This window comes from Ovis canadensis, chromosome 19 (assembly GCF_042477335.2).
Source record: "Ovis canadensis isolate MfBH-ARS-UI-01 breed Bighorn chromosome 19, ARS-UI_OviCan_v2, whole genome shotgun sequence".
Taxonomy (NCBI): Eukaryota; Metazoa; Chordata; class Mammalia; order Artiodactyla; family Bovidae; genus Ovis; species Ovis canadensis.
The window spans coordinates 71,303,538-71,324,660 of NC_091263.1; the positions used below are offsets into that span (position 1 = coordinate 71,303,538).

The following is a 21,123-nucleotide window of genomic DNA, read 5'->3' on the forward strand; positions in this document are numbered from 1 at the left end:
CCAGTTTCTCTAGTGGAAACGGTTTCACGGCCAGCATGGGGTTACTTGGGGTTCCTTGAAAAGCTCACAGTGGAAACAGAAAGGGGAATAAGATACATGGAATCACGGTGATAATGAATCCCAGGAAAACATGCAGAAGTCCCCTTTGGGCATAGAGGTTACAGAGTGGACTTTTTAAGTCTCATGTAAGGGACCAGTATGGCTGGATAACTGGACCATTCACACTCAGTGAGCCATTTTCCCTTCAATAGCAGCACCCAGATCTTTGCAACACTCTTATTTCCCTTTCCCTGTGATGAGGAAGAGAAGCCAGATAAATTCCTGTACCAAGGCCAGGTACCTAATCTCTACAGGGTTTCATCTCTGCTGGCCTCGATTAGCTAATGATGACCACGTTCCCAACTTATTTTCAGGTTTGTTTGTTTGTTTTGGCAACAGTGAAGTATTTAAGTGGCCATCTACAAAATACAATAGAAGTGACCTATCACGGGTCTTTGGCCTTTCGAAACCTATTTTTGACAGAAAAAACATTCATGAATAAAGAGTAATCAGAGATCATTTAACATGAGAGTTAAATAATTGGTTCAATATATAATTTCTTAACTGCTAGTAATTCTATTCTGTACCATCTTAATTAAGAAGAAAAGTACTGGGTTATTCTTTTGAAAGGGATTTGAGACACAAAAAAATTATACCCAGGGCAAATTTCAGGTATAAAAATAAAGAGGTTAGCGCAGAAGAAAAACGGACACAAAACCCACAACTATCCCTTACCATAAACATACTCGCTTCAGTTAACCTAAAATATTTGTTGCATTGCATTCTGGACATATTCTTTTCAAACAGACAAAACTGTCAAATTTTGACACAAGAATTATTTTACAGTATAGGTTGGACATTCTGCCCTGATGCAGGTTAAATTAATAACTGGAGAAACACAGCAATACTTTTTATGGCTTGTAGAAAAACAGAATAACAGGATTTTATGTAATATAATTAGACTAAACTCCTGTTTAAGAGACTCAGATGACAGGAATATACATTGAATCCAAATGTCACAATAAAATGAAATGTCACTTCAGGAAATTTTTTTCTTAACTTTTAAAAAGCTCAATGTTTAAAAAATTCTGTGATTAATATGTTCGAACTTCAGACTTTCAGAGAAATTAAAACATCAAAATGTACAGCCATCCATTTCAACAACTAATCAACTTAATTTTAACACTTTAGCATTTATATTGTAAAATGTGAATCAGACTAGCTAACACAATGAATTTTTACGTAGCATCTACAAGAAGGGGGGAAGAAAACAAGAAATATGATATAGCACAAAACAGAAGCAGCTGTGCTAATACGCTCCAGTAGAAGGAGCTATAGAAATAAAAAACTTACATTTTGCAAAGGCCAAGAAAGAAATGCTGAAAATGAGGTATCTAATTGAATCTTTCACATCTGAGTAAAAGTGATAATCATTTAACTAGCAAATACCTAGCAATAGCAAAATGAGATGCTTAGAATAGGCCTTCTCCAAGGTCTCCACACTATTCTACAAAGCATTAAGCACTCTGCTTTGCACCCTAAGAAATATAAAGAATAAAACTTGGCCCTATACCCTGGATGCTTACAATCCTTTGAGAGAGATAAAATGTCCACACAAGTATCTAGATTGCAAAGTAGAGCAAAAACATGTTGAGAGTACTTTAAAATGAATAAATGCTGCTATGAGAGATACATAACACACAAGGCTAAAAGGAGGAAAGACATTCTAAGAAGACCTTAGGTATTTGGGGAAAACATACGTCAATCCAGAAAATGTTAGGTAGCCCAAAAAGTTTCTTCAGGTTCTTCATAAGATTGTACAGAAAAACCCGAACACGTCTTTTGGCCAACCCTATGAAAACAAGTAGAATTTCTTTGGATGTAAATATACCTTGAATACTTAAATTCAGGACATAGGAGTCAAGCACAGAAATAAAATCTGGATTTAGTTGTTTGTTCTTTTAAAAAAAAAAGCTCTGAGTATGCTTTAAGTGAATGCAAGGGCAGCAAATTAAGCATCAAAATACTGACCTACACACATCAGAGTACAGAACAGACATCACTTGGAAGACAAGCCACAAGGTCAAGTTCACCCTTCCGTGATGCCTGGAGCACACCGATAGCCAAATGTGGAGCTGACTTTACCTTGTGAGGTACTTGCAGACACGGTGACAGCGAAGGGCTCACTCTCTGGGTCAATAAGAGGATCTCCCAGGGTTTCCCCCATCACAGCAGGGAACAGGGATTTGCCGTGACTCCCACCGACACTTGGTCTATTCCTTGCAAAAGGCCAGTTCCGTTCAAAGAAACAGATGTGTGGCAGTAAAACTTGGGAACCCACCAATGAGCCAAGACATCCGTTTCCAAATGTTTGGGGAGGTGGGAATAAACTCACAGAGGACCAGGCCTGGATGGACTGGCTGGCATCCTCCTGTTAGAGACCAGCTGTGACAAACTGTTGTGTCATAACGCTGTTCACTGCTTTGGCAAGACCTGGTACATTACAAGGAAAACATTGCCACACCGTCTCGCCGGTGACCCTCGTGTCTTGTGAGAGGCGGGGGCAGGACAGTACTTAGAACTCTGAGAGCAGACACAGTTCAATATTCAGTTGATTCTAAAATGGAAAACTTTACATCTCTGGGTTATGAAATACTAGCTACACTTACTTGGATAATTTTTTTTTTCCTGTCTGCCCACCCTTGGTTGATCTCTAGTCATGTCATCTGATATCTGAAGAAAATGTCTGAATTCAAGTATGTGTTTATAAAATTTTCGATCAGCTACTGAAATGTTCTGTCCTTAGGTATTTACTCTCTTACTTTGTGAAATCTGTAAAACAATGACACAGTGATCCAGATTCTCTAAAACTGAAGCATTAACAGACTGGAGACAGGGCCTGAGACAGCTCAGATTTTATATATCAGGGTCTGCTACTCAGAAACTTAATTATTAAATTTACCCATCCATAGCATATACATCAGCTGATGTGTGAACGCTGGTTAACGTTGGAAGGATAGATTCCATATCATCATGAAAAAAAGTAGAGTTCTCCCTGAGAGGAATAACGCATTACCAGAAAGGAAAAAAAAAAAAAAAAGACTGACATTGATAGGTTGGAGAGGAATTGTGGTCAGTTTTGTAATCAGGAAAAAGCTGGCTTCTTGCTCAAGGCCTTTGACCTTTTTGGCAAAGAGAAATGCTAGCTGTGCCAAATTTCAATGTGGGAGCAGGCCTCCTCCTATCACACAAGTGGCCTCATGGAATTGCAGTGACTTGTGGATTTAAAAAGATGCCTCCACTTGGGGCAGTATATCAGGTGGTAATAAATCTCTGAATACGCTGCTGATCCCAATATTCCCCGAGCAGAATACATATATATCTGGTTCATCTACATTGAGTAACTCCTCATCCTACAAGAGACTAGCAAAAGCTCCCTTGTCAGTTGTGGAGCAATAACTTGGTGGGAAGAAGACTTAACTGGGTCTCCACAGCACAGAATACAGTGGAGAGTTGGGCAATTCCATTGTGTATAAACTTCTAAAACCCAAAACACCTTTATTAAGGTGATTGAGCTAAAAGAACTTTCTTGACAGTCCAAATAACTGAGGGAATTACAGCTTCGTAGAACTAGTTTTTTCTATTTGTTGCTGCTGTTGTTCAGTTGCTAAGTCGTGTTTGACTCTTTGTGACCCCAGGGACTGCAGCACGCCAGGCTTCCCCATCCTTTACTAGCTCCTGGAGCCTGCTCAAACTCATGTCCATTGAGTTGATGATGCCATCCAATCATCTCATCCTCTGTCACCCCCTTCTCCTCCTGTCCTCAATCTTTTCCAGCATCAGGGTCTTTTCTCAATAAACAAGTTTCTTCTTTCTTCTCAGTGGGCAACTTTGCACAATGACACAACATTTAAAGATGTGATTAATCCAAGATTCTTGGTTGAAGTTATGATAGATAAAAATAAGTCAAGAATACTTTCCTTTTTGTTAATAAAACTGAACAAAAATTTAAGCCCCATTCGGCCTACAGATAGGGCTTCCCAGGTGGTGGCGAGGGGTAAAGAACTCGCCTGCCCATGCAGGAGATGTAAGAGACGTGGGTTCGATCCCTGGTTTGAAGATCCACTGGAGGAGGGCATGACAACCTACTGCAGTATTCTTGCCTGGAGAATCCCATGGACAAAGGAGCTGGCTGGTTTCAGCCCACAGAGTTGCAAAGAGTTAGATACAACTGAAGCAACTTAGCACCCACGCACTGCCTACAGATACTCAATGTTCCAAAATGTGCCTGAGTGTGAAAGGCAAATTTTGGCTTTATTCCTGTTGTGTGTGTGTGTGTTAGTCACTCATCTGTGTCCAACTCTGCGACCCCACGGACTGTAGCCCTCTGGGCTCCTTTTTGGTCATGGGATTCTTCAGGCAAGAATTCTAGAGTGGGTTGCCATTCCCTTCTCCAGGAGATCTTCCCAACCCAGGTATCAAACCTGGGTCTCCTGCATTGCAGGCAGACTCTTGACCGTCTGAGCCACCAGGGAAGCTCCTTATTCCTGTTAAGTGGCAGTTTCTCACCCAGTTCCCTATCATCACCTCATTCTTGCCTTCTGATTGCACAGTCTCTCCAATTTTTAAAAAATGAACTTAGAACAAGTTCACCAAAGTGTCCTTAAGATTATGATGGATCATAAGAAGGATAAAGTTGGCAGAATGATACCATTTTCGAGTGAGAGAAGCCCTTTGCGGGTCTAAGGATCTATTAATAAGATGAGGAAATGGGGATCCCAAATGAGAATTAAATTCTCCAGGTTAAACAGCTAGGGAGGGATGGAGCTGGAACTGGAATTTAATTCTCAGGCCAGTTTACCACCACTGGCCTTCACTGACTTCTACTCTTAGAAGTGACTGAATCACCACTTTTAATAAATCAGGCGCAACAGGGTTAGAGCACCGGGTGAGTTAAGGGGGAGACGCGTTAACTCCTTAAAGGAACATCAGTAAGTAACTGTTCTTCACTTTTCCATATCTATGGATATGCAGGGAGTGTGGGGAGTTTCTCAACACGCTTCTTCCTATCATTCCCGCACTTCCTCAGTGACCACGTAGCTCATTCATGCCCCGTAGTTCGACCTGAGGATCGTGTGAGTTTTGTTTCCGAGGTCAACACCATCACCTGGTTCTCTAGTCATCTCTGTTTCTCTCTGGGCAATACCCACATTCCTTCTTTCCAAGAGTCCTCAAAGGGACTGATTTCTGGATTCTTCACCTACTGTTACTTCTATTTTCTCTTTTTTTCCTTCTCAAACACCATTCAACTTGGCCTACCTGCCGTGTCGCTAGATGCTGTAAGCCTCTAATAGTTCTGAAGACAGGCTTCAGCCATTCAAACATAAAATTATTTTTGACAGCGAATTACTCCACAGCCCCTGAATCTAATACCATCAACTCTTATAGCACTGACCACAATCTGCCAACCCTTCTCCCCTAGACTATCTTACAAGAAAGCAAAAAACTTGTCCTATTCTCTGTCTTTCATTCATTTATTTATTCAACGAGTATTTACTGGCAATATATCAGCACTATATCGGCAGGCATGGAGCTAGGTGCTGGCTCGATGAACAAGATGGATGTGCTCTCACCTGGTAGAATTTTAAAATAATCAATAGACAAAAATGACGTGTGTGTGTGTGTGTGTTGTTTTTTTTTTTAATGACAGTTTTAATAGAGCAGTGGCCAGTGCAACAAATGTTGCTTAAACTCTTGACAACATACCAAGCAACATAGAAAGCACCCCAAGTTACTAACAAAATACTTCTAGAATACGGATTGTTTAATCGTGTTTGTTATGTTAGTGATTTTGTCCTATCACACTGCAGCACTGGATCATGTAAGATACAGCTTACAAATTAAAATGGACAAAAGCAAATGGAGCCAGAGTCCCTTCACTGTTCACCTGAAGCTACCACAGCATTGTTCATTGGCTATCCCCCAATACAAAGTGTTTTTGGTGTCAGAAAAATAAATAAATAAAAATTAAAAAAATAAACAGAGCCAATCTCATTTGTATCTAATTACACAGGTGACAGCTATCCACTCGTGTATCCCTCAGATGTTCATGAGATACTAACTGCCAGGTATTATTCTAAGGGATAAGAGATAACAATATTCATAAGCCAAGGTTCCCATCCTCAACGAGTTCACATTTAATTATATCTATCAAAATTATCTAAATATCCCTTAAAGAGTGATCTTCTAGCTTCCTTAACCTTGAAGGTCAATTAGCATGTGATGGTACCAGAAATAATGTATTTGCTTAAGTTGTTACCATCAGTGGACACAGTATATGATCACTGACAAATCTGTTAGTGTTTTGACACGTATGTGAATTTACTTACTATCAAGGTCTTGAGATTTCCCAGTGTCTTACTCTTTATACTATCAAACTTTGAAGGATATTATAATAAGATGCATAAAAAAGCATGCCAGTAAATGGGCCGTAATGTAGGCCTTGGAGCTTTAGACCACGTCTAGGTGTTTTCTACACCAACTGGTTATCAGCACTTTGCTTCTGAAGGGTACTTTTATAAAGAATTCTATTGCCTTCCATCCTGTGGAGCATGTCCTTTGAAAGATTGCTATTGTTTCATGGACTATAACCCGCCAGGCTCCTCTGCCCATGGGCTTCTCCAGGCAAGAATACTGGAGTGGGTTGCCATTCCCTTCGCCAGGGGATCTTCCTGACCCAGGGATTGAACCCACATGTCTTATGTCTCCTGCATTGTCAGGCAGATTCTTTACTGAGCCACCTGGGAAGTCACCTATGAGAGATAGCCCTTGGTAATTTTCCAGAGTAAGGAGAAGTGGGAGGAGGCCGCCTTCCTAACGTACCTGCACAAAAGCGAACCCAGCTTCCAACACTGGGGGATGTCGGGCTCTGTGCCACGTAGAGGCGAGAAGACAAGGCGATCGTCTCCCTGTGGACGGTGGAGACGCAGGGGTGTGGATGTGACTGTGGGTGCAGAGCACATCGTCAGCAGGAGGAAGGGTGGGGAAAATCAGGAATGGTGCTATCGTAAGGAAGACGGAAAGCTTAATCCTATCCTAGCTATGACATCTGAAAGAAATGGAAGTCTGGAATTTGAGAAGGCTACTCTTCAGTATTTAGTCTTCAGTATTATTTACGGAATCATCTCTTAACCAAAAGAATCTGAATATTACTCAGTCAGAATACTCCCCAAATTTTAGTACATTTAGGAGAAGCAACTGGAGTAATGGGCTTCCTAGGTGGTTCAGCAGTAAAGAAGCCGTCTGCCAATGCAGGAGACGAGGGTTCGATCCCTAGATCAGGAAGATCCCGAGGAGAAGGAAATGGAAACCCACTCCAGTACTCTTGCCTGGGAAATCCCATGGACAGAGGAGCCTGGTGGGCTATAGTCCATGGGGTCACAAAGGGTCCGACACAACTTAGCGACTGGACAACAGCAACAAGTAGAATAATAACAACTGTTAATGATTCCATGACAAAAAAGTAAGAGAGTGTCTAAAAATGTATAATTAGCAAAATCATAGTATTATACCTGTATGAAGTTTTTTAAAAAAGCACTAGATTGACAAAGATTTACATCAAATGTTCCCACAGAAGAGAGTATTTTTTCCTGTCACATTACTCTCAGAAACTAATTAAAACCTCTCTCTTTTTTTAATCATAGTAATGTTAGTCGAGAACATTATATACGTTTCAGACGTACAATGGTACAGCTCAGCTTCTGTAATATACTGCAGCATGTATGTGTCTCTGTGTTAGTCAATCACTTGTGTCTGACTCTTTGCAACACCATGGACTGTAGCCTGCCAGGCTCCTCTGTCCATGGGATTCTCCAGGCAAGAAAACTGGAGTCCGGGTAGCCATTCCCTTCTCAGGGGATCTTCCCAACCCAGGGACTGAACCTGGGTCTCCTGCATTGGCAGGCAGATTCTTTACTGTTCCGGGTTGGGTGGCTACAGGTTAAATTTGGATTCCATTCCCTAGATTGAATTTTAAAGCTGCTTTAAGTACGCTCTTTTTCTTTTCTGTAAAGCAAGCTTCGTTAGTACAAGCTAGCACAGTGCGTACAGAATTCTTTCTCCTGCTGGTTCTCCGTCTCTACCTGCGCTCAGTTGGGTCTGACCGTTTGTGACCCCATAGACTGTAGCCCTCTAGGCTCCTCTGTCCATGGGTTTCCCAGGCGAGAATACTGGAGTGGGTTGCCATCTCCTTCTGCTATAGCCCCACTGAAAAAGTTGCTTTGTTTCATGCTAGGAGAGCCGTGACCACCTGCATTACCTCCTAAAACATCAGGAGCTCCTTGAGGGAACAGCATCTAATAACTGTGAGCATCCCTCGGGTCCTGCCTAGCTGTGTGCCTAGCTGGCACCAATGCATGTTATTGATCGTTTTGGTGATGAGAGCCATGAGGAGACAGCTGCCTGATACACTTGTCTCCCACGGATCATTCATGGAGGAGAGGGGCCTCGGGAAGTGGCAACACCTTCAGCTTTCTTCTTCTTCCGACAAGACTGACATCTCTCCATGGTCCCCCAAGGAAGTCACACAGCTGCCAACAACCAGAAAGCTCACTTTGCCTGCCCAGAACTGCTGCCTTTTCCTGGTGCAACTAAAGTCAGCTCAGGACCCCACCTTCCAGTGTCGGGGGGGCGCATCGATTCAGTTTCTCCACGGTCTCTGGGAACACAGCATGGGAAAAATGATGTTTCAATGGGACACAGGCCTTTTAGCAGAACATACAACCCTGTATCCTAACAGGTAGATCTCATGGCCACCATCCCAGCAAGTCCAGGATTCCCATGGAAAGAGAGAAAGGAAGGCCACCACTGAACACATCTGGGTCCTTTCTTTCGTTTTCTTTTTTTCTTGAAAGAAAGGAGGGCAAGATCCACTCTTCTTTAAGCTAAAACTATAACTTGGTTTAGAATTTCAAAAAGTATTGGGTCATTCGGATTTTCACATAGGTGAAAAATTTGAAAGAATTTTTTTGGCCAACCCAGGGACATGTTTTCCATGTCAGCCTTGTTGCTGTTCAGCCACTAAGTCCGACTCTCTGTGACCCCATGGACTGCAGCACACCAGGCCCCTCTGTTCTCCACTGTCTCCCGGAGTTTGCTCACATTCAGGTCCGTTGAGTCGGTCATGCTATTTAACCATCTCATCCTCTGCCACCCTCTTCTCCTTTTGCCTTCAAACTTTGCCATTAGCAGGGTCTCTTCCAATTAGTTGGCCCTTCGATCACAGTCTTGTCATGGTGAAGGGGCCTGTGTACCTCAATGAAGCTATGAGCCATGCCATGCAGGGCCACCCAGGACGGACATGTCACACTGAAGAGTTCTGACAAAACAGGTCAACTGGAGAAGGGAGTGGCAACCCACTCCAGTATTCTCACCTGGAGAACCCCATGGACAGTATATGTTCTCTATACAGGATTATTATTCTAAGCTAGTAAACCATTTTGATGAATGGACATGAGTCTGAGCAAACTCCAGGAGACAGTGAAGGACAGGGAAGCCTGGCGTGCTGCAGTCCATGGGGTCGCAAAGAGTCAGACACAACTTAGCGGCGGAACAACAACCACCACCATTCTGAACGAAAGAAAATTAACTCGATGAAAAGATGTTAGCTTATAGCCAATAGCTCCAGAAGATGTGTATTTGGTATTTTAAAAGGTTTTCTTGACCCCGAAGTGATGTGATCCATGGAGTCACAGATAGAAACTGGAGCCAGAAAGCATAGGTTTTCAGTTGTTATATGGCTTCAGACTTGTGTTAACTCTTTGGGGTCACGTTTCTTCGTCTCTGGAATGAGAAGAACTTTCTGCAAAACCCTTTAAGTCCTTTTGGCTTCTAATGTGGAGATACTTAATAGTACGCCTGCAATTTGTTTACTTAAAGGGTAATGGAAACTCTGTATCCTGCATTCTTATTCATGCTCTAATCCTGAGTTACTACTTCTTTCTCATACCTGGTGGCTAATTAGGTACACCACCAAAGGCACTTTCATCTGGAAACTTCCTTCTTCCTGCGTCTCCCCCCCCAACCCCCTTCAAAAGTTAACTTGCCTGTTACACCTGAAAAAAAAAACAAAACAAAACAAAACAAAAACAAAACAAAACTCTAACTTGTCTAACCACTTTCTAGGGATCAACTAAACACTTTTCCAGTCATTATACTGTTGAACCAAAGACATACCACCTAAACTATGTTAACTTGTGTTTGCAGTATAATATTTGAAATTCTCCAGCAATTTGGTTTCTAACCATAATAAAATACCTACAGGTGATATAATCAACTGACCCATATTTAAGTTGTGGGAAATCCCAAACTTCTAAAACATGTATCTTCTTCACTGTTCAGATTTTATCAATTAATTTTTCAAGATCAGCTATCTGGAGATTCCTAAGGTAATGTATCCCATCACTGGTGAACCATATGAAAACCCCGCAATCCTAATGCAAGTTCAGCGCCACAGAGCTACAGGCAAGTTTAGTTTATGTAAAACAAGCCATTTACCAGGTTTGTGACTGCCCCAAAGGAAATACAATGACTTTTGAGATTACAGACTCCTATAACTTGATACCACAGAGATGAACACATTCAAACTCTTAATTTTTCATAACGAAAATGAGTTGCAGGGAAATCAAGTGATTTGCCCAAGGTATGACTCCAATAATCAGTGGCAGACTTTGAGCTAGAAATCAGGTTTCCTCATTCCCAGTTTGTGCTCTGTCTCATTAAAATGATGCAATAAAACATTCAAGTAAATTGTTCCAATCAATTATTCTTAATGCCAACAGTTATGCTAGAAGTCTATTAGCAAAAAAGCTTCAGTACCTTGTGAGTCACTTAATGTGTATGACTCACCTGTGGGGATGCCACAGTGGACCACAGAGTTTAGAGTCGGGGCTTTTTAAAAAGGAAGTACTCATTAACAGCTTGGTAATTAAAAATTGGTGATATCTGATCAATCAGTTCAGGAACCCATTCTGCTGACAAATGTCCTTTTGCCTCATGCTCAGATTCTTCATGAATCATCCTAACAGCCTGGGGTTCTTCTGGTACAAACAGTTGTACTTTCTATTGTCACAGTTCCTCTAATGAAAAGAATAAAATTACTATGTGAAAATTTCCACTGTGAGGTACTCAAACTTTTAAGTTTTAGAAAGCACCTTGGAGCTGCACTGCGCTTTTATCTATTTTGAAATTCACAATGATGCTACGAGGTCCTTCAAAGCAAAAGAAGAGAGTAAAAAGCAGCTCTTGAAAAGAGCTTGCATGTGGAACCTGGCAATGATTTTGGCTACAAAATTAATCTTTTATTTTTCTATCAGCTCTCTAACTGCTGCCATAAATAAAAATGGGTCTTCTATTGCTAAGCGAACCTTTAAAATTCATACTTGTTTTTGAAGATCTAACTACTTAACAATTTCATACTCTACTTATATACACCATGTCTTTGTGAAACATAGAAAGTGAAAGTGAAGTCACTCAGTCGTGTCCGACTCTTTGCGACCCCATAGACTGTAGCCTACCACACTCCTCTGTCCATGGGATTTTCCAGGCAAGAGTACTAGAGTGGGGTGCTATTTCCTTCTCCAGAGGATCTTGCCAACCCAGGGATTGAACCCGGGTCTCCCGCACTGTAGGCAGACGCTTTACCATCTGAGCCACCAGGGAGGTCATACTTTGCGAAACATGCTTACATTCAAAAAACACAAATTTAAGAGCAACAGAGGTGTCAGTTGATGACTGTTCTCATTATTTTATTAATCAAGTTGTCATGTGTAAGGTTTAAATTGTTGATGATAAGATTTCAAAATATTATAATTTTGAAAGCACACTCTGTTCCAGGCACTGATTTATTTAAGTCATCTTTAATTCTCACAACCGCTCTTTTAGATGAGAAAACAGAGACTTGGAGAGATAAAGTGACATGCCCCAAGTAAAAACACTTGTAAAGTGACAGTTTGAATTCAAACATGGGTCTGTTTGATTCTTTACACCATGTTGACTAAAGACAAATAGATACAACTTTACAGGCAAAACCCACTACCAGACGTTTTTGAAAGATACTAAATTGTTTTCCAGTCTTTTCACTTTTCTTCCTCAATGGAAACATTTTTATTCTCCTTAAAGGACAGAAAATGCTGTTGCTTTATTATATGAAAGTGTTTTTCTTTAATTAACATTTTATATTTACAGAACCAATCCATTTTCATTGTCGAAAATTTCAAAATACAGATTGGTAAAAATAAAATCATTATATTTCTACTACTTAGAGATTATAAATGTTGAACTCTTAGTGTTTCTCTAACTGGATCTTCTGGGCATATGTATAATCCTAAGTACATATATAAATGTACATACCTGTATCTATACACATAGTATTTGTGTTTTTTAGTAAAAATGAGATATGGTACTTAACAATGTTGTGATAGTTTCAGGTGAACAGTGGAGGGACTCGGCCATACATAGACATATAATCATTCTCCTCCAAATTCCCCTTGCATCCAGGTAATCTGCTTTTTAGTGTCCATAATCCCCATCTTTCCATTTTACTAAATTTCCATTTCAAATAATACCCAGTTCATATTTAAAATTTCCCAGTTGACCCCAAATGTTCTTTACAGCTGGTTTATCCCTAGCCTGAATCTAACCCAGGATGTAGCTATCCATTTGGTTGTATGTTCCTTAAGTCTCCTAAAATCTAGGGCAGTCACCTGCCCCCACTGCTAACTTTCCTTAATTTTAAGGCCACTGACTAATTGAAAAGATTAGCCCAATTTATCCCATGGTATGTCCACCCTCTGGATTTGTCTGGCTGTTTTCTTCTAGGATTGTTTATCTTGCTTCTCTATCCCCATGTTTCCCACAAATTGGATATTATATCTAAGGGTGTGTGGATTCAGGTGAAACATTTTTTTTTAATGTAATATAGGTAATATTCTATGTTTCCTAGTTCATCACATCAGAGAGATGGTATATGACTGACCATTAGTGATGCTAAGATAAATTACTAATTTAGAATGATGATAACACTGTAGGGTTCCTTTTTTTCCTTGCAACTAGAAAGTAGTATGTGTGCTGCTAACTATGGAATTATAAGGATATTCAGTTTCACCAACCATTCACCCAAAAGTCACAACACACTTAATAATCCTGGAGTGAATCAACACTTTGAGTTTATGATGTTTGATTCTATCCCTCTTTCTACATTTATTAGCTGGCATTTTTATAGGAGGTAGAGCTTTCCATTGAGAACTAAGGCAATGTGGATGCCCCTGAAGTATAGTTTTCTATTACAAAGGAAGAGTAAACATTTAATTTTTTCTTACTTAAAAAAGTAGATATCTTCAGTATCGAAATCTGTTGGTTAGGCATTCTGTTCTGAATGTTCACTGAATGCTCTTCTGTTCTTAAATGCTTTTCACTGAATTCTCATATCATAAAATACTGACATATTTAAGTTCCTATTTTTTCAACTGTTTTTTCACTTTTCTGTTATCCTTGGTTCTAGGACAGTGACAACCGAGACACCCATCCACTGGTTCTTTAGAGCTCTAGCCCTTCTTCCTTTTATTAAACATACAAACCACTTGTCACCTCCTAATAATATAACGAAGGCTTCAGTTTCACCTAACGATTTCCACTACTAGCGATTTTCAGTTTTTAGCAAGCGGTTATTCCTAAATTATAGGGAATACATACAATACAAACTGAACTGGTTCCTCCACAGTTATGTTGTATGTCAGCATAGCTTTGGGAAGAGAGTTTAAGATTCCTGACAGGTTTGTGGACTTATTAAACCACATTCCAACCACTGAGTTTGTTGTTTGCACTCCAGGGGTGCTTTTCTTCAGATACACTAAGCACTAGAAAGTGAGATGCTATGTTTTTCACATTTACAAACATGAGCTCCATTTTAATACACTCTTTACTTTAAACATTTAGAAACATCTTATTGAACACGAACGGAAGGAGAGGAAAACTAAAATATGAAGCGAGACAAAACCACAAACAAACAATGCTTTCAATTCTAAAATAAGTATGTCCTCTCTCCATAAAAATAAAATTAAGTATTAAGTCAGTCTTCCTTCTAATTATGTTTTTATTTATCTATTGCATACACTCAGATGAAGAGCTCAAAATGCCTAAAGTCATCCTGGGCAAGTTGACAAGTATCCTACACACTGAAATGAGAAGTGGGAAGAAGGCCAGATTGCCTAATTGTTACTTGGGAATCCGAGGAGGTGGACAAGCCAAAATCTTTACAGGGATCCAAAGAATACAGCTTCCTCCTTAGGCAGCAGAAGAGAACAATGGGCCAGAGTCTCATTCTGTGTAATTTTATAGGATGATTCCATTGTTTCTTTCATGTAGTGCCTGAAGGGAAAGTGTATTGCTATCTATGGGAGAGCTTCCATCAGAGAGTTATTACAGAGGATGAGAACGTAGCCCCTGGGAGATTAATGAATGATACCACATTCAGTCTCCTACGGAGCTCTCAGATAAATGCTTTGGGAACTGTGCACCCAAAAGACCTCTGCTCTGAGGTTAGAAAGTTTTAGTGACCAAGCGTTAATGAGGCAAGCAGTATGGCAAGCTGATTAAAGGAGCTTTGAAGAGAGCGTTTGGGAGAGGGGATAAATAGGGGATTGAGAAAGGGTATGGTATACACAGATAATGGAAATGTGAGATGGGCACTTATGCAGGGAGTCTTAAAGAACGTTTAACTTAATCCCTTGCCACTTATGGTTGGGGAAACCAAGGTACTAACAGGTTAAGCGACTTGCCCACTGCCGTACCTTAGATAACACAGAGTTAGTGACAAAATCAAAGCAGAATCCATGACATCTTTTAAAAAATGATACAAATAAACTTATTTACAAAACAGAAAATGGACTCACAGACTTAATTAGAGGACAAACTTATGGTTTGGGGGAGGGGAAGGATGGGAGAAAGGGATAGTTAGGGAATTGGGGATTGACATGTACACACCGCTCTATTTAAAATGGATAACCAGCATGGTCCTGCTGTATAGCACAGGAAACTGTGCTCAGGGCTACGGGACAGCCTGGATAGGAAGTGGGGTTTGGGGGAGAATGGATGAGTGTTATGCGCATGGCTGAGTCCCTTCGCTTTTCACCTGAAACTACCAGGACACTGTTAACCAGCTATGAAGTGAAGTCACATCACTCAGTCGTGTCCGACTCTCTGCGACCCCATGGACTGTAGCCTACCAGGCTCCTCCATCCATGGGATTCTCCAGGCAAGAGTACTGGAGTGGGGTGCCATTTCCTTCTCCAGGGGATCGTCCCGACCCAGGGATTGAACCCATGTCTCCCGCATTGTAGACGCCCTATACCCCAATACAAAATAAAAAGTTTATAGCTACAAAAAATAAAATAAAATGGATAACCAACAAGGTCCTACTGTATAGCACAGGGAACTCTGTCCAATGTTATATAACAGCCTGAATAGGAAGGGGGTTTGGGGGGAGAATGAGTACATGTATATGTATGGCTAATTCCCTTTGCTGTACACCTGAAACTATCACAACTTTATTAATTGGCTGTACTCCAATATAAAATAAAAAGTTAAAAAAAATTTCTTAGCTTTTTAGTCCCAGTTTAGATGCCACCTCTCCATGAGGCATTTTTGGACCATTCTGGTCTCTTTAGAATTCTTTCCTCTCCCGTAAACAAAGGCAACAAATCCCTCATACAGTAGTTATTGATGTTCTGTCACATGTTGCTTTATTTTATTTTCGTCTACTCCGGGAACAAAGCAGATGCTGAAAGAACAAGCAAAGGAAAAGAAAAATTAAGAGGCAGAAAGGAAGCATAACTGACAGGAAGCAGAAGACCAGGGTTCACCCTTGAGTTCTGCTACTAACTCCATTCATGACCAAGCCACAGTGGCTCTGGTCTTAATTCCCCATTTATAAAGTGGAGACAGGGAAAGGAGAGAAGGTGAGAAGACATCTAACATTTAACTCTTCCAATCAATGCGCTTTAAAGATTAAGATCTCATCTGTTATAAACTCCTATCCCTAATCAGAATCATGCCTAACCTATTATTAACAGGTTGATAGTCTTAACCACTATCATCGGCCCACACACCCACCCACTCACCACCCTACTGTTCACTATTTCCTAACACACACCTGAAGCTCTATTCGAAAGGATGTATCTACTCATTCTGATGTACCTGTTGTATACAGTAGGTGCTCAATACATGTTGAATGGATTCATTAACATGGGAAGCAATACGTATACTCCTATTTTCTATCATTTTCCAGGGCTTGTTTCTGGCTTCCTGATCTTATTTCTGCTATAACACTTAATGATATGTTGTTTTTTTTTTCTTGATGGGAGCAAAGTAAATGCTGTTTGAATGTCAGTTCATTAGTTCTTAACCTTAATAACAAATTGTACACAGAGTCAATACCACATAATTTGTTGCCTGTTGCTAAGTCGTCTGACTCTTTGCAACCCCACGGACTGTAGTATGCCAGGCTTTGCTGTCCTTCCCATCTCCCAGAGCTTGCTCGAACTCATGTCCATCGAGTCAGTGATGCCATCAAACCATCTCGTCCTCTGTCGTACCCTTCTCCTGCCTTCAACCTTTCCTAGCATCAGCGTCCTCAAGACCCTGTTTTCCCGACAGTCAGTCCCTCCCATCAGGAAGTTTGCACAAGCCTTTTATCCTGACCCATCAGAGGGCAGATAGAAGAAGCAAGAACTACAATCCCACAGTCTACAGAACAAAAGCCACAATCACAGAAAGCTAACCAAAATGATCACGTGGATCACAGCCTTGTGTAACTCATTGAAGCTATGAACCAAGCTGGGCAGAGCCACCCGAGATAGACAGGTCACGGTGGAGAGTTCTCACCAAACGTGGCCCGCTGGAGAAGGGAATGGCAAACCACTCCAGTACTCTTGCCTCAAGAACCACACAATTTACCCCTGAGCTGTTTCACATGTTTGTTTTATTCCTCCAGGTACATTGTTAAGTCCTTTGAAAACAGGAGAAGGTATGTTTTACTTCATTTATTGTTCTTAATATAGCATTAGAGGTTCAAGACTTGATTGACTATTCATTCTAAACAGACAGTACACTATATTTTCAAAGGCCTTCAGCAAAGTTCCCTACCCACAAAGGACTCAGCCCCGTTGTTACACTTTCGGAAGAGGTTCTAAGAAAGATGGTTATCACTCTTTGAATACAATCCCTCTACAAACCTAAAGATCATTCTACAAAAACACCACTCCTCTCGCCTTACTTTCTTTTCCCACTTGAAGAATCAGTTTCTCATAATTAGTTCTTTAGACCTGATTCTGTTTTGGAGGACTTAAAAGTTCTAGTATAAGAAATTTCTTAAGTTGTACACAGAAAAGAGTCTTGGACTGTGAAGGAACCCAGGGTTCTAATCAAGGCTCTACTGCTTGCCAATGTCTGTGGGCAGATTACTGAGCATTTCTGGGCTCCAGTTTCCTCAGTTTCTCCAGTTTTCCCCTAAGGTAAAAAAGGAAGTAATATTTGCCTTGTCTTACAGGGATATTATTACAATTAAACATGTTTCTGTATACATAGAAAAAAACTTTACATGTTTTAAAGCTCTATACAAACATAAGATATTATTTTCCCATTGTTACCAGAACAATAAAAGCATTTTCCATAAAGATATAAGTTAAGACCTTCATTGAATAAAAGTTAAAAATATATATGTGTAAGAAAGCTGAAAGGAACTATGCTATAGTGTTAACATTAGTTATTTCGTGGTGACAGGATTGTGAGTGCTTAGTTTTTGCTTTATATTTTTCTGCATCTTTTTTTTTCAATAGTAGCTATTACTCCTAGAATTTAAAAAGGCTACTTTAAGTCAAATAATGACACTGTGCAACAACTGAGTATTAAAAAAAAATAGCTATCAAATACTGAGGACTCTTTAAAAGAGAATATCAAAAGCAAGCCTTTTATAATTGATACAATTAAATTCCTAAGTAGATCACTAAGGTAAATGGCAGAGATATTTAGCTAAGCTTTTCGAAGAAGATGAAAGTTATCAGGAACAATGTTTCCATTTTTCTAAAGAACTATTATCTTCCTTTTGTTTTTTTTCTCTGAAGTGTTTCTACTAGATACCAGCATCACTACTCCTCAGGGTATCAAGAGGTGAGACTCTCAACTTGGAAAACCTCAGACAGGAAACCCAATGTCAGTGTTACATAAAAGACACCACAAGCTCCTGACCTGTTTCTAGCCCTCTGCCTCTCCATGCTCCCTGAGAGCAATCAGCATCAATCTGGGGGACCCTGTGACACTCGGAATGTGTCACAAATCAATTTCTAGCTCAGTTTTCATCTTCTTTAGCGAGAATTCTGATCAGCAGCCTTTCCGTTCTAGCACTACCTCAACCTGAAGTTCCTTTAATCGGTTCTCATCATTCAGTAAGATTCAGTCATTCAGTCAGTTCATCATTCAGGCTTCAGGAAGATGACCATACACTTTATTGCCCAAACTCTGGCACTTTGAAGAGTGCAACAGAGCAACAGGCATAAACTGAGACTGTCACAGGCCACTAGAACATATAATCACTTTAAAATTAAGCAAAGTAAGGGTATTTAAAGAAAGAAGTTCCACGATGTCTTTAGTCCTGACAACTAGAAACCAGATCAATGCTGCCATAGTTTTTTCATACTGTCTTCCACTTCCAACGGTTGTTAGCTCTTAAATGTAAGAATTATATTCACACTGTTATTGGAAATCTATAATTAAATGTGAAACTAAATTTTCTTTCTCTTTTCTTCTTTTTCATTTTAAAGGTTCACACAGGGCAGCTGTTTTGCAAAGGAGGGTGGGAATTGCAAAGGTTTTGCCCCAGGCTGTCTTGCATTAAGAATTGTTGCATTTGGCCACTTTTCAAGGAACCAGATGTGAAGTAAGTAATGCCCATTTGGATTACAAATCTCATTTTAATATCTTTCAACATAAATAACAATAGCAACAGTCAATATATTTATTTCAAGGCTTCCAAGAGGTGGACAGACATTACCCACACAGGAACCACACTCTAGAAAAGCTAGAGGAAGCAATGCTCCTACTAAAAACAGTTTTTACATGCTCAAAAAAGTTAATTTCAATGAAGACAACAAAACAAAGTTTGGTTTGATGGTTACAATTAATCAAAGCATCAAAAGTGGCAAAGACTAGACTAACTCAATTCAGCAAATTCTGTATACTTGGAAAGCCTTAATCACAAGACTTAGATATTGAAATGACTGTATTTTGGGGTTATTACTAAGTTTGTCAAGGTTTCATAAACATAACCAAAGGCAACACAGGCTTGGAAGGTACCAGTTCTAACATATTCTTTGGAGAATAAACAAAGTTTTAATATAGATTTAAAAAAAAATCTCAATATCAAGTTCCTAACAACACATTTATATCTATCTGAAACTGCAAGTGAATGGATTAAGCTAGCCTGAAAGAAAAGTAACAATAATTTCTATTACTCCCAATTTTGCAGTATGAGGGGCCCGTTAATCTGACGGACTTTGTCTGAGGACAGTTCATTTACATCCACAGTCATAAATAAGACTAAGATTTGGGAATATTTAAAATAAGGCAAAAAAAAAAAAAATTCGAAACTACACTTACAGCAAACAAAGACGTTAAGCTGTATAGAGCTAAAAGATAGGACCAGAGAGATAGAAAGAGATCAAATGAATAGCTGAAGTAGATGCTGGGACATGAAGGACATTGGAGGAATTCAGAATATGGTGATTTTCACCACAAGGGATAACAAATCTATAAGGCTTGTGTGTCTCTTAAAGTACACAAAGCATTTTTCCATGTATTACTTATTTAATCGCAACAGGTAGCGATTATTACCATTTTATAGAAAGCTGAGGAAGCTACGTGACTCGGCCAAGGGCAGCCAACCAAGAAGTAAGACCTCAATTTAACCCAAATCAGTTCTGGACAAACCCCGTCAGAAAACCTTGCCATTTATAAGACACTGTGGGAAATACAGAGAAGTGTCAGCCTGCCCTTAAGGAATTTATATCTTGTTGGAGAAACAAGCTGCAAACAGGTGAAAAGTTAAGTAATGATTCGTGATGTAAATAAGAGTTCCAGCCAATGACAGAGGAGATGTCACAAGGCAGCACCTGGTGAATTGCCAAATACGTGGAAAAATGACTCAGTTTCACAGGGACTCAGAAGAGCGTATCAAGATGGGATGGGTTCATGGAAGGAACGGGATTCCAGCTACGGCTTATACATGAGCAAGATGCAGATAAGACCAGAGTATGGTCTCCTGAAAAAGGGGGACCAGGTCCCTACAGCCTACAAAGCTATGGGTATACCTATTCACAGCTGTGTCAGAGAACCGCAATTATGTATGAATAAAGACTATTGTTGCCTGACCCACTGATGAACAGGTTAACAATGCATGAATGAACACCTGGAGAGGAAGTAAGATGCATTCTAGACAAGGGGAAAGAGCAAGATTACGTCCGGAGGACAGTGAATCCAAATGTTACTGTGCTTTATAGGAGTCTTCTTGTTATTGTCACTATTCAGTCCCTAAGTCGTGTCCAACTCTTTGTGACCCCCTGAACTGCAACCTGCCAGGCTCCTCTGCCCGTGGGATTTCCCAGGCAAGAATACTGGAGTGGGTTGCTATTTCCTTCTCCAGGGGATATTCCCGACCCAGGAATCAAACCCTCAACTTCTGCGCTGGCAGGTAGATTCTTTACCATTGAGCCACCTGGGAAGCCCTTACGGGAATCGAGGAAAGGACATATCCAAGGCAACACAGTTAAGAGGATGAGGCAGGAGCTAGACTGTAGGTCTCCTGAAATCCTGGTAGGAGTAGAGATGTAAATGGAAAGAACACTCACTTTAAAAGGAAATGAATTTCAAGTAGAATTCTGGCATCACCACCTACCAGGATGTAACTTTGGGCAAAGTACTTAACCTCTTTTAGTCTCAGTGGCCTCATTATAAAACACTTGTGATTTTGCAGTTTCT

The 21,123-nt window shown here is 40.2% G+C and overlaps 1 protein-coding gene across 10 annotated transcripts in view; it reads right to left on the reverse strand.

Annotated features, from left to right (window-relative positions):
* Positions 1 to 21,123, reverse strand: part of PPARG (peroxisome proliferator activated receptor gamma) — a 124,477-nt gene that overhangs the window by 62,264 nt on the left and 41,090 nt on the right. For 4 of the 10 annotated variants that reach the window (XM_069561007.1, XM_069561003.1, XM_069561004.1 and 1 more), the window contains exon 3: positions 6,922 to 7,042. The exons of 5 other annotated variants lie outside the window; for them this stretch is intronic. The gene's annotated coding sequence lies outside the window, so the exon portion shown is untranslated. Of the gene's footprint in view, positions 1 to 1,799; positions 1,892 to 6,921; positions 7,043 to 21,123 lie in introns of those variants that run through there. One more of the 10 variants, XM_069561005.1, reaches the window with a different exon arrangement.